Genomic DNA, 17093 nt, shown 5'->3' with positions numbered 1-17093 from the left:
CCATGAGAAGAACTCTTCAGGATATGAAGAAACAGCAAGTCTGAGGCGCTTGCTCATTCTTTTGTCTCTGGATTTTATATCAGCGTTGGCCGTGGAATGTCGGGGAGGCCTCAGGGGCCATGGACGAATCTTCCTCTCTGTGGATTTGGCCCGATCCCAATTGTTTTTCGTCAATCTGTGGGATGGGCGGACTCCTTTCAGGTTTGTTACATCAGGTGTCCCACCAAAAGAGGAATTCCAAATCAGATCCCTAGGGAAGAGTGAAGGGACAAAGCGAACTATGGTTAAAAATCGGGGCCAGGGGCATGGCAGGCCCCATATGCGGGCTCAGGGTCCAGCCACTGAGAGGCCTTACTTGAGGACTGGGCTCAGGCTGAGGGTCACAATGTGTGTTTGTGACCAATGTTGCCCGCGAGCATGGGCGGGGAATCATGGGCCACACTGGTTTCAACTACACTGAATGTTGGACAACATGGCAACCGCAAGGTTTCTTGCCATGGGGATGGAGTTCTGATTTCTGCATCATTTTCAACCGTGGGCAGTGTTTTGAGATAAGTTATAGTTTCTGAAGCCTGAAAATCGAGGTTGAAAAGAGATGACGACCTAAGGCCATGGCGGATCCGATGTGCTCAGAGTGCGGCCAGCTGTCTGGGTGTGGCCTGGAGGTCCAGGCTCAGGTTGTGTCTGAAAGGGCATCAGTGCCCAGGTCAGCCTATGTATTTGGGGTAAAGCCAAGTGGCGTGCAGGTTGATCCTCATTTGGGGTTTCTGGTTAGCCCCAGGGGGCAATGTTTTTCTTCTGGAGTGCAGGCAGAGTGTTGCATTGTAGTTCTGGATTGCCAATCTGGAGGGCTTGTGGGCCCGTAGTCTGAGGACGGAAGTCTGAGAACACAATCTAGGCTTAGGTTTCTGGGTGAGGACATGGCAGGCACAATCTACAGACCTGACTCGAGATCTCGTGGATCTGAAGTCAGGGCGAGGATCAGACGATCTCTCAGGTTGGAGGTTCTGTCCCTGATGGACCCTTCATGAAGGAGGTGTGGATCACGAGGCCATGGGGGTTTCCCAAGATGGGAGTTGTGAGAAGCTCCAAACTGCAAAGATTCTTCTGCAGGACAATTGAGACCTGTTGTTTGGCTCAGGCCAACGATTCCAAGCAGGGTACTAAGGATGGATGGATGGGTAGCCCACCTCGCATTCCAATTGTCTCCTAGCAACAAGACATGTTAGATCTGCTGGATCTGGGGGAGCAAACGAGGAGGCTGAGTTCAAATGGACTCTCCTATGGATGGGTCCTAATGTGTTTTTGTGTCTATGAAGACCTTGGAATGAAGCGGTGGCACTGTGGCCCTGAAGGGTTCTCCTAAAGAGAAGCTACGACCAAGATCCAATGAGCAAGTTTCCCATGTGTAGAGGAGATTAGTTCTGATGGGTGAGTCAAGAAACAGCCATATTCGGGTATTGAAATCCAGGCCTCTGAGGAGAGATGCCTGGGAAACCAAAGCAATGGATCCAATTAGTGCCTAGGGGTCTGTTCGTTCCTTTTTTCCTCTGTGGACATCAGTCTACGGGTCTGAGTGCAGGTAGGTGCTCAGATGGGCTCAGATTGCCCCTGTTTGTCCTGGGAAGCCACCACTATTGAGATGGCCTCAGGGACTTTGGAGGTCGATCCTATTAGTAGGGTTGTGGCCATTGCAATGGGCACACAGAAATCCCTTGGAGAGGGCAAGTACAGTCCTCAGGTTTGGCTCCAGGGGCCTGAGCCTGTAGGGTGTGTTGGCCAGGGCTGTTTAGACCGTTGTCTGAAAACACAAACTCGGCTTCTGTTTCGGGTTATAGGTATGGCAGGACTGATCTACAGACCATGAGGAGAACTCTTCGGGATATGAAAAAAGGGCAAGTGTGAGGCTCTTGCTCAAGTTATTGTCTCTGGATATCGTGTCACCCATGTTCATGAAATTTCCGCGTGACTTCATGGGAAATGGACGAGTCTTACCCTCTGGAGGTATGGCCCCGTCCGAAGAGTTTGTGGTCATTCTGTGGGATGGAATAAGTCCATTTTTTTGTTGTTGTTTTGTTTTGTTTTGTTTTGTTTTGTTTTTTTAACCTCAGGTGTCCCACCAAATGAGGGATTCCAGAGTAGAGCCCTGGAGAGGGGCGACTGGATAACCAGAAATCTGCTTAAATATTGGGGCCTAGGTACATGTCAAGCCCATTATGACATCTAATTGTCCAGTCACTAAGAGGAGATACTAGAGGGCAGGACTCACGCTGAGGGTCACAATGCATGTTTATGCCGTCATCACACTCAAGAATGGGCGGGTCCTCAGGGTGAATGCTGGTTTCTCCTACACTGAACGTTGGACAACGTGCCAACCAAAAGGTTTCTTGCCATGGGTAAGGAGGAATTCTGATTTCTGGGCAGGGATTGGAGATAAGGTCTAGGTTCTGAAGCCTGAAAACTGAGGTAGGGAAGAGATGATGACCTAAGGCCATGGCAGGTCTGATGTGCTCAGTGTGCGGTCAGCTGTCTGGGTGTTGGTCAGGAGGTCCGGGCTCAGGTTGTGTCAGAAAGTGCATTAGTGCCCAGGTTAGACTATATAATTTGGGTACATTCGAGTGTCGTGTAGGTTGCAGCTCATTAGGGAATATATATATATATATATATTTTTTTTTTCTAGAGGGCAGGCAGAGTGCTGCATTGTGGGTCCGGAATTGCCAAACTTGAGTGCTTCGGACCAAGAGTGTGAGGACGGAAGTCTGAGAACACAAGCTAGACTTGGGTTTCAGGGCGAGGGCACGGCAGGTACCCCCTACACATCGGAACCAAGATCTCATGCATCTGAAGTCAGAGCGAGGATCAGACGTTGGCTCAGGTTGGAGTTTCTGTGCATGACGGTCCCTTCATGAAGGGAGCGGAATCTCGAGGCCATGGAGGTTTTCCCACGTTGGGAGTTGTGGGATGCCCCCTTCAAGGATTCCTTCTGCGGGACAATTGAGACTTGTTGGACAGATCCAGGACATCCCATATGGAATGACTCCAGGGCACCGTTCGAGGATGGATGCCTGGGACGAGCGCCTCGCATTGCAATTTTCTCCTAGCAACAAGGCAGTTTAGATCTGATGGCTCTGCGGGAGCAACCTGGGTGGCTGATTTGAAATGGACTTTCCTGAGGATGGGTCCTAAAGTGTGTTTGTATCCATGAGGGCCTTGGAATGAGGCGGTGGCACCGGGACCCTGAAGTATTCTCCTAAGCTTTTGACCTAGCTCCCATACACAAGTTTCCTTGTGCAGACGAGATTTGTTCTGATGGGTGCCTCAGGAAAACCCCTATGCTAATATTGGAATCCAGGCTTTTGAGGAGACATGCCTGTAAACCAAAGCAATGGATCCGATTATGGCCTAGGGTCCTGTCTGGTTCAATCTTCTTCTCTGGGGACATCCATCTATGGAATGAGTGGAGATAGTTGCTCAGCTGGTGTCAGACCGCCCTTGTTTGTGCCGGGTGACCTACACTATTGGGATTGCCTCAGGGACTTTGGAGGGTTCTCCTAAATTGTACGGCTTGGGACAATGGAATGGGCAGAATTCCCATGGATTGGGTAGGCGCAGTCCTAATGTGTGACTCCAGGGGCCCAGTCTGGAGTGTGTGTTGCCCAGGACATTGAGGACAGAAGTCTAAAAACACAAACTCAGCTAAGGTTTGCGGATGTAGGTATGGCGGACCCGATCGACAAACCATGAGAAGAACTCTTCAGGATATGAAGAAACAGCGAGTCTGAGGCGCTTGCTCATTCTTTTGTCTCTGGATTTTGTATCAGCGTTGGCCGTGGAATGTCGGGGAGGCCTCAGGGGCCATGGACGAATCTTCCTCTCTGTGGATTTGGCCCGATCCCAATTGTTTTTCGTCAATCTGTGGGATGGGTGGACTCCTTTCAGGTTTGTTACCTCAGGTGTCCCACCAAAAGAGGAATTCCAAATCAGAGCCCTAGGGAAGAGTGAAGGGACAAAGCGAACTATGGTTAAAAATCGGGGCCAGGGGCATGGCAGGCCCCATATGCGGGCTCAGGGTCCAGCCACTGAGAGGCCTTACTTGAGGACTGGGCTCAGGCTGAGGGTCACAATGTGTGTTTGTGACCAATGTTGCCCGCGAGCATGGGCGGGGAATCATGGGCCACACTGGTTTCAACTACATTGAATGTTGGACAACATGGCAACCGCAAGGTTTTCTTGCCATGGGGATGGAGTTCTGATTTCTGCATCATTTTCAACCGTGGGCAGTGTTTTGAGATAAGTTATAGTTTCTGAAGCCTGAAAATCGAGGTTGAGAAGAGATGACGACCTAAGGCCATGGCGGATCCGATGTGCTCAGAGTGCAGCCAGCTGTCTGGGTGTGGCCTGGAGGTCCAGGCTCAGGTTGTGTCTGAAAGGGCATCAGTGCCCAGGTCAGCCTATGTATTTGGGGTACAGCCAAGTGGCGTGCAGGTTGATCCTCATTTGGGGTTTCTGGTTAGCGCCAGGGGGCAATGTTTTTCTTCTGGAGTGCAGGCAGAGTGTTGCATTGTAGTTCTGGATTGCCAATCTGGAGGGCTTGTGGGCCCGTAGTCTGAGGACGGAAGTCTGAGAACACAATCTAGGCTTAGATTTCTGGGTGAGGACATGGCAGGCACAATCTACAGACCTGACTCGAGATCTCGTGGATCTGAAGTCAGGGCGAGGATCAGACGATCTCTCAGGTTGGAGGTTCTGTCCCTGATGGACCCTTCATGAAGGAGGTGTGGATCACGAGGCCATGGGGGTTTCCCAAGATGGGAGTTGTGAGAAGCTCCAAACTGCAAAGATTCTTCTGCAGGACAATTGAGACCTGTTGTTTGGCTCAGGCCAACGATTCCAAGCAGGGTACTAAGGATGGATGGATGGGTAGCCCACCTCGCATTCCAATTGTCTCCTAGCAACAAGACATATTAGATCTGCTGGATCTGTGGGAGCAACCGAGGAGGATGAGTTCAAATGGACTCTCCTATGGATAGGTCCTAATGTGTTTTTGTGTCTATGAAGACCTTGGAATGAAGCGGTGGCACTGGGGCCCTGAAGGGTTCTCCTAAAGAGAAGCTTCGACCAAGCTCCAATGCGCAAGTTTCCCATGTGTAGAGGAGATTAGTTCTGATGGGTGAGTCAAGAAACAGCCATATCGGGTATTGAAATCCAGGCCTCTGAGGAGAGATGCCTGGAAACCAAAGCAATGTATCCGATTAGTGCCTAGGGGTCTGTTCGTTCCTTTTTCCCTCTGGGGACATCAGTCTACGGGTCTGAGTGCAGGTAGGTGCTCAGATGGGCTCAGATTGCCCCTGTTTGTCCTGGGAAGCCACCACTATTGAGATGGCCTCAGGGACTTTGGAGGACGATCCTATTAGTAGGGTTGTGGCCATTGCAATGGGCACACAGAAATCCCTTGGAGAGGGCAAGTACAGTCCTCAGGTTTGGCTCCAGGGGCCTGAGCCTGTAGGGTGTGTAGGCCAGGGCTGTTTAGACCGTTGTCTGAAAACACAAACTCGGCTTCTGTTTGGGGTCATACGTATGGCAGGACTGACCTACAGACCATGAGGAGTACTCTTCAGGATATGAAAAAAGGGCGAGTGTGAGTCTCTTGTTCAAGTTTTTGTCTCTGGATATCGTGTCACCCATGTTCATGAAATTTCCGGGTGACTTCATGGAAAATGGACGAGTCTTACTCTCTGGAGGTGTGGCCCCGTGCAAAGAGTTTGGGGTCATTCTGTGGGATGGAATAAGTCTGTTTTGTTGTTGTTGTTGTTTTGTTTTGTTTTGTTTTTTAACCTCAGGTGTCCCACCAAATGAGGGCCTCCAGAGTAGAGCCCTGGGGAGGGGCGACTGGACACCCAGAAATCTGGTTAAGTATTGGGGCCTAGGGACATGTCAAGCCCATTAGGACATCTAATGGTCCAGTCACTAAGAGGACTTACTAGAGGACAGGACTCACGCTGAGGGTTACAAGGCATGTTTTTGCCCTCGTTGCACTCAAGAATGGGCGGGGACTCAGGGTGAATGCTGGTTTCTCCTACACTGAACGTTGGACAACATGCCAACCACAAGGTTTCTTGCCATAGGTAGGAGGAGTTCTGATTTCTGCATCACACTCACCCCTGGGCAGGGATTGGAGATAAGGTCTAGGTTCTGAAGCCTGAAAACTGAGGTCGGGAAGAGATGATGACCTAAGGCCATGGCAGGTCTGATGTGCTCAGTGTGCGGTCAGCTCTCTGGGTGTTGGTCAGGAGGTCCGGGCTCAGGTTGTGTCAGAAAGTGGTTTAGTGCCCGGGTTAGACTTTATAATTGGGGTACATTCGAGTGCCGTGTAGGTTGATCCTCATTTAAGCTTTCTGGGCAGCTCATTAGGCAATTTTTTTTTTTTCTAGAGGGCAGGCAGGGTGCTGCATTGTGGGTATAGAATTACCAAACTTGAGGGTTTTGGGGCCAGGAGTGTGAGGACGGAAGTCTGAGAACACAACCTAGATTTGGGTTTCAGAGCGAGGGCACGGCAGGTACCCACTTCACATCAGAACCAAGATGTCATGCATCTGAAGTCAGGGCGAGGATCAGACGTTGGCTCAGGTTGGAGTTTCTGTGCATGACGGCCCCTTCATGAAGGGAGCGGAATCTCGAGGCCATGGAGGTATTCCCACGTTGGGAGTTGTGGGATGCCCCCTTCAAGGATTCCTTCTGCGGGACAATTGAGACCTGTTGGAGAGGTCCAGGACATCCCATATGGAATGACTCCAGTGCACCGTTCAAGGATGGATGCCTGGACGTGCGCTCGCATTCCAATTGTCTCCTAGCAACAAGGCAGTTTAGATCTGATGGCTCTGCGGGAGAAACCTGGGTGGCTGAGTTGAAATGGACTTTCCTGAGGATGGGTCCTAATGTTTGTTTGTGTACATGAGGGCCTTGAAATGAGGCCGTGGCACCGGGACCCTGAAGTATTCTCCTAAGCTTTTGACATAGCTCCCATGCACAAGTTTCTTGTGGGGACGAGAATTTTTCTGATGGGTGCTTCAGGAAAACCCCTATGGTCGTATTGGAATCCAGGCTTTTGAGGAGACATGCCTGTGAACCAAAGCAATGGATCCGATTATGTCCTAGGGTCCTGTCTGGTTCAATCTTCTTCTCTGGGGACATCCATCTATGGAATGAGTGGAGGTAGTTGCTCAGCTGGTGTCAGACCGCCCTTGTTTGTGCCGGGCGACCTTCACTATTGGGATGGCCTCAGGGACATTGGAGGGTTCTCCTAATTTGTACCGTTTGGGACAATGGAATGGGGAGAATTCCCAGGGATTGGGTAGGCGCAGTACTAATGTGTGACTCCAGGGGACCCAGCCTGGAGGGTGTGTGGCCCAGGACTTTGAGGACAGAAGTCTAAAAACACAAACTCAGCTTAGGTTTGGGGATGTAGGTATGGCAGACCCAATCGACAAACCATGAGACGAACTCTTCAGGATATGAAGAAACAGCGAGTCTGAGGCTTTTGCTCAAGCTTTTGTCTCGGGATTTTGTATCAGCGATGGCCGATGAATGTCGGGGAGACCTAATGGGCCATGGACGAATCTTCCTCTCTGTGGATTTAGCCCGATCCCAATTGTTTTTCGTCAATCTGTGGGATGGGAGGGCTCCTTTCAGGTTTGTTACCTAAGGTGTCCCACCAAAAGAGGAGTTCCAAAGCAGAGCCCTAGGGACGAGTGAAGGGACAAAGCGAACTATGGTTAAAAATTGGGGCCAGGGGCATGGCAGGCCCCATATGCGGGCTCAGGGTCAAGCCACTGAGAGGCCTTTCTTGAGGACTGGGCTCAGGCTGAGGGTCTCAATGTGTGTTTGTGACCAATGTGGCCCGCGAGCATGGGCGGGGCCTCATGGGCCACACTGGTTTCAACTACACGGAACGTTGGACAACATGGCAACCACAAGGTTTCTTGCCATGGGGATGGAGATCTGATTTCTGCATCGTTTTCAACCCTGGGCATTGGTTTGAGATAAGTTATAGGATCTGAAGCCTGAAAATCGAGGTTGAGAAGAGATGACGACCTAAGGCCATGGCGGGTCCGATGTGCTCAGAGTGAGGCCAGCTGTCTGGTGGGGCCAGGAGGTCCAGGCTCAGGTTGTGTCTGCAACGGCATCAGTGCCCAGGTCAGCCTATATATTTGGGGTACAGCCAAGTGGCGTGCAGGTTGATCCTCATTTGGGGTTTCTGGGTAGCCCCAGAGGGCAATGTTTTTCTTCTGGAGGGCAGGCAGAGTGTTGCATTGTAGTTCTGGATTGCCTAACTGGAGGGCTTGTGGGCCCGTAGTCTGAGGACGGAAGTCTGAGAACAGAAGCTAGGCTTAGGTTTCTGGGTGAGGACATGGCAGGCACAATCTACAGACCTGACTCGAGATCCCGTGGATCTGAAGTCAGGGCGAGTATCAGACGATCGCTCAGGTTGTGGTTCTGTCCCTGATGGACACTTCATGAAGGGGGGGGGATCACGAGGCCATGGGGGTTTTCGCAGGATGGGAGTTGTGATAAGCTCCAAACTGCAAAGATTCTTGCAGGACAATTGAGACCTGTTGGTTGGCTCCAGGCCAACGATAAAGAGCAGGGTTCTAAGGATGGATGGCTGGGTAGTCCACCTCGCATTCCAATTGTCTCCTAGCAACAAGACATGTTAGATCTGCTGGATCTGGGGGAGCAACCGAGGAGGCTGAGTTGAAATGCACTCTCCTGTGGATGGGTCCTAATGTGTTTTTGTGTCTATGGAGACCTTGGAATGAAGCGGTGGCACTGGGGCCATGAAGGAATCTCCTAAACAGAAGCTTTAACAAAGCACCAAAGTGCAAGTTTCCCATGTGTAGAGGAGATTGGTTCTGATGGGTGAGTCAAGAAACAGCCATATTCTGGTATTGAAATCCAGGCCTCTGAGGAGAGATGCCTGGAAACCAAAGCAATATATCCGATTGGTGCCTAGGGGTCTCTTCGTTCCTTTTTGCCTCTGCGGACACCAGTCTACGGGTCTGAGTGAAAGTAGGCCCTCAGATGGGCTCAGATTGCCCCTGTTTGTTCTGGGAAGCCACCACTACTGAGATGGCCTCAGGGACTTTGGAGGTTTATCCTCTTAGGAGGGTTGTGGCCATTGGAATGGGCACACAGAAATCCCTTGGAGAGGGCAAGTACAGTCCTCAGGTTTGGCTCCAGGGTCCTGAGCCTGTACGGTGTGTAGGCCAGGGCTGTTTGGACCGTTGTCTGAAAACACAAACTCGGCTTATGTTTCGGGTCAAAGGTATGGCAGGACTGAACTACAGACCATGAGGAGAACTCTTCTGGATACGGAAAAAGGGCGAGTGTGAGTCTCTTGTTCAAGTTTTTGTCTCTGGATATCGTGTCACCCATGTTCATGAAATTTCCGGGTGACTTCATGGAAAATGGACGAGTCTTACTCTCTGGAGGTGTGGCCCCGTCCAAAGAGTTTGGGGTCATTCTGTGGGATGGAATAAGTCTGTTTTGTTGTTGTTGTTGTTTTGCTTTGTTTTGTTTTTTAACCTCAGGTGTCCCACCAAATGAGGGACTCCAGAGTAGAGCCCTGGGGAGGGGCGACTGGACAACCAGAAATCTGGTTAAATATTGGGGCCTAGGGACATGTCAAGCCCATTAGGACATCTAATGGTCCAGTCACTAAGAGGACTTACTAGAGGACAGGACTCACGCTGAGGGTTACAAGGCATGTTTATGCCCTCGTTGCACTCAAGAATGGGCGGGGACTCAGGGTGAATGCTGGTTTCTCCTACACTGAACGTTGGACAACATGCCAACCACAAGGTTTCTTGCCATAGGTAGGAGGAGTTCTGATTTCTGCATCACACTCACCCCTGGGCAGGGATTGGAGATTAGGTCTAGGTTCTGAAGCCTGAAAACTGAGGTCGGGAAGAGATGATGACCTAAGGCCATGGCAGGTCTGATGTGCTCAGTGTGCGGTCAGCTCTCTGGGTGTTGGTCAGGAGGTCCGGGCTCAGGTTGTGTCAGAAAGTGGTTTAGTGCCCAGGTTAGACTATATAATTGGGGTACATTCGAGTGCCGTGTAGGTTGATCCTCATTTAAGCTGCCTGGGCAGCTCATTAGGCAATTTTTTTTTTTTTTCTAGAGGGCAGGCAGGGTGCTGCATTGTGGGTACGGAATTACCAAACTTGAGGGTTTTGGGGCCAGGAGTGTGAGGACGGAAGTCTGAGAACACAAGCTAGATTTGGGTTTCAGGGCGAGGGCACGGCAGGTACCCACTTCACATCAGAACCAAGATGTCATGCATCTGAAGTCAGGGCGAGGATCAGACGTTGGCTCAGGTTGGAGTTTCTGTGCATGACGGCCCCTTCATGAAGGGAGCGGAATCTCGAGGCCATGGAGGTATTCCCACGTTGGGAGTTGTGGGATGCCCCCTTCAAGGATTCCTTCTGCGGGACAATTGAGACCTGTTGGAGAGGTCCAGGACATCCCATATGGAATGACTCCAGTGCACCGTTCAAGGATGGATGCCTGGACGTGCGCTCGCATTCCAATTGTCTCCTAGCAACAAGGCAGTTTAGATCTGATGGCTCTGCGGGAGAAACCTGGGTGGCTGAGTTGAAATGGACTTTCCTGAGGATGTGTCCTAATGTTTGTTTGTGTACATGAGGGCCTTGAAATGAGGCCGTGGCACCGGGACCCTGAAGTATTCTCCTAAGCTTTTGACATAGCTCCCATGCACAAGTTTCTTGTGGGGACGAGAATTTTTCTGATGGGTGCTTCAGGAAAACCCCTATGGTCGTATTGGAATCCAGGCTTTTGAGGAGACATGCCTGTGAACCAAAGCAATGGATCCGATTATGGCCTAGGGTCCTGTCTGGTTCAATCTTCTTCTCTGGGGACATCCATCTATGGAATGAGTGGAGGTAGTTGCTCAGCTGGTGTCAGACCGCCCTTGTTTGTGCCGGGCGACCTTCACTATTGGGATGGCCTCAGGGACTTTGGAGGGTTCTCCTAATTTGTACCGTTTGGGACAATGGAATGGGGAGAATTCCCAGGGATTGGGTAGGCGCAGTACTAATGTGTGACTCCAGGGGACCCAGCCTGGAGGGTGTGTGGCCCAGGACTTTGAGGACAGAAGTCTAAAAACACAAACTCAGCTTAGGTTTGGGGATGTAGGTATGGCAGACCCAATCGACAAAGCATGAGAAGAACTCTTCAGGATATGAAGAAACAGCGAGTCTGAGGCTTTTGCTCAAGCTTTTGTCTCGGGATTTTGTATCAGCGATGGCCGATGAATGTCGGGGAGACCTAATGGGCCATGGACGAATCTTCCTCTCTGTGGATTTAGCCCGATCCCAATTGTTTTTCGTCAATCTGTGGGATGGGAGGGCTCCTTTCAGGTTTGTTACCTAAGGTGTCCCACCAAAAGAGGAGTTCCAAAGCAGAGCCCTAGGGACGAGTGAAGGGACAAAGCGAACTATGGTTAAAAATTGGGGCCAGGGGCATGGCAGGCCCCATATGCGGGCTCAGGGTCAAGCCACTGAGAGGCCTTTCTTGAGGACTGGGCTCAGGCTGAGGGTCTCAATGTGTGTTTGTGACCAATGTGGCCCGCGAGCATGGGCGGGGCCTCATGGGCCACACTGGTTTCAACTACACGGAACGTTGGACAACATGGCAACCACAAGGTTTCTTGCCATGGGGATGGAGATCTGATTTCTGCATCGTTTTCAACCCTGGGCATTGGTTTGAGATAAGTTATAGGATCTGAAGCCTGAAAATCGAGGTTGAGAAGAGATGACGACCTAAGGCCATGGCGGGTCCGATGTGCTCAGAGTGAGGCCAGCTGTCTGGTGGGGCCAGGAGGTCCAGGCTCAGGTTGTGTCTGCAACGGCATCAGTGCCCAGGTCAGCCTATATATTTGGGGTACAGCCAAGTGGCGTGCAGGTTGATCCTCATTTGGGGTTTCTGGGTAGCCCCAGAGGGCAATGTTTTTCTTCTGGAGGGCAGGCAGAGTGTTGCATTGTAGTTCTGGATTGCCTAAATGGAGGGCTTGTGGGCCCGTAGTCTGAGGACGGAAGTCTGAGAACAGAAGCTAGGCTTAGGTTTCTGGGTGAGGACATGGCAGGCACAATCTACAGACCTGACTCGAGATCCCGTGGATCTGAAGTCAGGGCGAGTATCAGACGATCGCTCAGGTTGTGGTTCTGTCCCTGATGGACACTTCATGAAGGGGGGGGATCACGAGGCCATGGGGGTTTTCGCAGGATGGGAGTTGTGATAAGCTCCAAACTGCAAAGATTCTTGCAGGACAATTAAGACCTGTTGGTTGGCTCCAGGCCAACGATAAAGAGCAGGGTTCTAAGGATGGATGGCTGGGTAGCCCACCTCGCATTCCAATTGTCTCCTAGCAACAAGACATGTTAGATCTGCTGGATCTGGGGGAGCAACCGAGGAGGCTGAGTTGAAATGCACTCTCCTGTGGATGGGTCCTAATGTGTTTTTGTGTCTATGGAGACCTTGGAATGAAGCGGTGGCACTGGGGCCATGAAGGAATCTCCTAAACAGAAGCTTTAACAAAGCACCAAAGTGCAAGTTTCCCATGTGTAGAGGAGATTGGTTCTGATGGGTGAGTCAAGAAACAGCCATATTCTGGTATTGAAATCCAGGCCTCTGAGGAGAGATGCCTGGAAACCAAAGCAATATATCCGATTAGTGCCTAGGGGTCTCTTCGTTCCTTTTTGCCTCTGCGGACACCAGTCTACGGGTCTGAGTGCAAGTAGGCCCTCAGATGGGCTCAGATTGCCCCTGTTTGTTCTGGGAAGCCACCACTACTGAGATGGCCTCAGGGACTTTGGAGGTTTATCCTCTTAGGAGGGTTGTGGCCATTGGAATGGGCACACAGAAATCCCTTGGAGAGGGCAAGTACAGTCCTCAGGTTTGGCTCCAGGGTCCTGAGCCTGTACGGTGTGTAGGCCAGGGCTGTTTGGACCGTTTTCTGAAAACACAAACTCGGCTTATGTTTCGGGTCAAAGGTATGGCAGGACTGAACTACAGACCATGAGGAGAACTCTTCGGGATACGGAAAAAGGGCGAGTGTGAGTCTCTTGTTCAAGTTTTTGTCTCTGGATATCGTGTCACCCATGTTCATGAAATTTCCGGGTGACTTCATGGAAAATGGACGAGTCTTACTCTCTGGAGGTGTGGCCCCGTGCAAAGAGTTTGGGGTCATTCTGTGGGATGGAATAAGTCTGTTTTGTTGTTGTTGTTGTTTTGCTTTGTTTTGTTTTTTAACCTCAGTTGTCCCACCAAATGAGGGACTCCAGAGTAGAGCCCTGGGGAGGGGCGACTGCACAACCAGAAATCTGGTTAAATATTGGGGCCTAGGGACATGTCAAGCCCATTGAACATCTAATGGTCCAGTCACTAAGAGGACTTACTAGAGGACAGGACTCACGCTGAGGGTTACAAGGCATGTTTATGCCCTCGTTGCACTCAAGAATGGGCGGGGACTCAGGGTGAATGCTGGTTTCTCCTACACTGAACTTTGGACAACATGCCAACCACAAGGTTTCTTGCCATAGGTAGGAGGAGTTCTGATTTCTGCATCACACTCACCCCTGGGCAGGGATTGGAGATTAGGTCTAGGTTCTGAAGCCTGAAAACTGAGGTCGGGTAGAGATGATGAGCTAAGGCCATGGCAGGTCTGATGTGCTCAGTGTGCGGTCAGCTCTCTGGGTGTTGGTCAGGACGTCCGGGCTCAGGTTGTGTCAGAAAGTGGTTTAGTGCCCGGGTTAGACTATATAATTGGGGTACATTCGAGTGCCGTGTAGGTTGATCCTCATTTAAGCTTTCTGGGCAGCTCATTAGGCAATTTTTTTTTTTTTCTAGAGGACAGGCAGGGTGCTGCATTGTGGGTACGGAATTACCAAACTTGAGGGTTTTGGGGCCAGGAGTGTGAGGACGGAAGTCTGAGAACACAAGCTAGATTTGGGTTTCAGGGCGAGGGCACGGCAGGTACCCACTTCACATCAGAACCAAGATGTCATGCATCTGAAGTCAGGGCGAGGATCAGACGTTGGCTCAGGTTGGAGTTTCTGTGCATGACGGCCCCTTCATGAAGGGAGCGGAATCTCGAGGCCATGGAGGTATTCCCACGTTGGGAGTTGTGGGATGCCCCCTTCAAGGATTCCTTCTGCGGGACAATTGAGACCTGTTGGAGAGGTCCAGGACATCCCATATGGAATGACTCCAGTGCACCGTTCAAGGATGGATGCCTGGACGTGCGCTCGCATTCCAATTGTCTCCTAGCAACAAGGCAGTTTAGATCTGATGGTTATGAGGGAGAAACCTGGGTGGCTGAGTTGAAACGGACTTTCCTGAGGATGGGTCCTAAAGTGTGTTTGTATCCATGAGGGCCTTGGAATGATGCGGTGGCACCGGGACCCTGAAGTATTCTCCTAAGCTTTTGACATAGCTCCCATGCACAAGTTTCTTGTGGGGACGAGAATTTTTCTGATGGGTGCTTCAGGAAAACCACTATGGTCGTATTGGAATCCAGGCTTTTGAGGAGACATGCCTGTGAACCAAAGCAATGGATCCGATTATGTCCTAGGGTCCTGTCTGGTTCAATCTTCTTCTCTGGGGACATCCATCTATGGAATGAGTGGAGGTAGTTGCTCAGCTGGTGTCAGACCGCCCTTGTTTGTGCCGGGCGACCTACACTATTGGGATGGCCTCAGGGACTTTGGAGGGTTCTCCTAATTTGTACGGTTTGGGACAATGGAATGGGGAGAATTCCCAGGGATTGGGTAGGTGCAGTACTAATGTGTGACTCCAGGGGACCCAGCCTGGAGGGTGTGTGGCCCAGGACTTTGAGGACAGAAGACTAAAAACACAAACTCAGCTTAGGTTTGGGGATGTAGGTATGGCAGACCCAATCGACAAACCATGAGAAGAACTCTTCAGGATATGAAGAAACAGCGAGTCTGAGGCTTTTGCTCAAGCTTTTGTCTCGGGATTTTGTATCAGCGATGGCCGATGAATGTCGGGGAGACCTCATGGGCCATGGACGAATCTTCCTCTCTGTGGATTTAGCCCGATCCCAATTGTTTTTCGTCAATCTGTGGGATGGGAGGGCTCCTTTCAGGTTTGTTACCTCAGGTGTCCCACCAAAAGAGGAGTTCCAAAGCAGAGCCCTAGGGACGAGTGAAGGGACAAAGCGAACTATGGTTAAAAATTGGGGCCAGGGGCATGGCAGGCCCCATATGCGGGCTCAGGGTCAAGCCACTGAGAGGCCTTACTTGAGGACTGGGCTCAGGCTGAGGGTCTCAATGTGTGTTTGTGACCAATGTGGCCCGCGAGCATGGGCGGGGCCTCATGGGCCACACTGGTTTCAACTACACGGAACGTTGGACAACATGGCAACCACAAGGTTTCTTGCCATGGGGATGGAGATCTGATTTCTGCATCATTTTCAACCCTGGGCATTGGTTTGAGATAAGTTATAGGATCTGAAGCCTGAAAATCGAGGTTGAGAAGAGATGACGACCTAAGGCCATGGCGGGTCCGATGTGCTCAGAGTGAGGCCAGCTGTCTGGTGGGGCCAGGAGGTCCAGGCTCAGGTTGTGTCTGCAAGGGCATCAGTGCCAAAGTCAGCCTATATATTTGGGGTACAGCCAAGTGGCGTGCAGGTTGATCCTCATTTGCGGTTTCTGGGTAGCCCCAGAGGGCAATGTTTTTCTTCTGGAGGGCAGGCAGAGTGTTGCATTGTAGTTCTGGATTGCCAAACTGGAGGGCTTGTGGGCCCGTAGACTGAGGACGGAAATCTGAGAACAGAAGCTAGGCTTAGGTTTCTGGGTGAGGACATGGCAGGCACAATCTACAGACCTGACTCGAGATCCCGTGGATCTGAAGTCAGGGCGAGTATCAGACGATCGCTCAGGTTGTGGTTCTGTCCCTGATGGACACTTCATGAAGGGGGGGGATCACGAGGCCATGGGGGTTTTCGCAGGATGGGAGTTGTGAGAAGCTCCAAACTGCAAAGATTCTTGCAGGACAATTCAGACCTGTTGGTTGGCTCCAGGCCAACGATAAAGAGCAGGGTTCTAAGGATGGATGGCTGGGTAGCCAACCTCGCATTCCAATTGTCTCCTAGCAACAAGGCATGTTAGATCTGCTGGATCTGGGGGAGCAACCGAGGAGGCTGAGTTGAAATGGACTCTCCTGTGGATGGGTCCTAATGTGTTTTTGTGTCTATGGAGACCTTGGAATGAAGCGGTGGCACTGGGGCCCTGAAGGGTTCTCCTAAACAGAAGCTTTGACAAAGAACCAAAGTGCAAGTTTCCCATGTGTAGAGGAGATTGGTTCTGATGGGTGAGTCAAGAAACAGCCATATTCTGGTATTGAAATCCAGGCCTCTGAGGAGAGATGCCTGGAAACCAAAGCAATGGATCCGATTAGTGCCTAGGGGTCTGTTCGTTCCTTTTTTCCTCTGTGGACATCAGTCTACGGGTCTGAGTGCAGGTAGGTGCTCAGATGGGCTCAGATTGCCCCTGTTTGTCCTGGGAAGCCACCACTATTGAGATGGCCTCAGGGACTTTGGAGGTTGATCCTATTAGTAGGGTAGTGGCCATTGCAATGGGCACACAGAAATCCCTTGGAGAGGGCAAATACAGTCCTCAGGTTTGGCTCCAGTGGCCTGAGCCTGTAGGGTGTGTAGGCCAGGGCTGTTTAGACCGTTGTCTGAAAACACAAACTCGGCTTCTGTTTCGGGTCATAGGTATGGCAGGACTGATCTACAGACCATGAGGAGTACTCTTCAGGATATGAAAAAAGGGCAAGTGTGAGGCTCTTGCTCAAGTTATTGTCTCTGGATATCGTGTCACCCATGTTCATGAAATATCCGGGTGACTTCATGGGAAATGGACGAGTCTTACCCTCTGGAGGTATGGCCACGTCCGAAGAGTTTGGGGTCATTCTGTGGGATGGAATAAGTCCATTTTTTTGTTGTTGTTTTGTTTTGTTTTGTTTTGTTTTGTTTTTTAACCTCAGGTGTC

Source organism: Mustela lutreola, chromosome 5, assembly GCF_030435805.1.
Source record: "Mustela lutreola isolate mMusLut2 chromosome 5, mMusLut2.pri, whole genome shotgun sequence".
In the NCBI taxonomy this organism is placed as follows: domain Eukaryota; kingdom Metazoa; phylum Chordata; class Mammalia; order Carnivora; family Mustelidae; genus Mustela; species Mustela lutreola.
Note: the sequence above shows the minus strand (reverse complement) of the source record.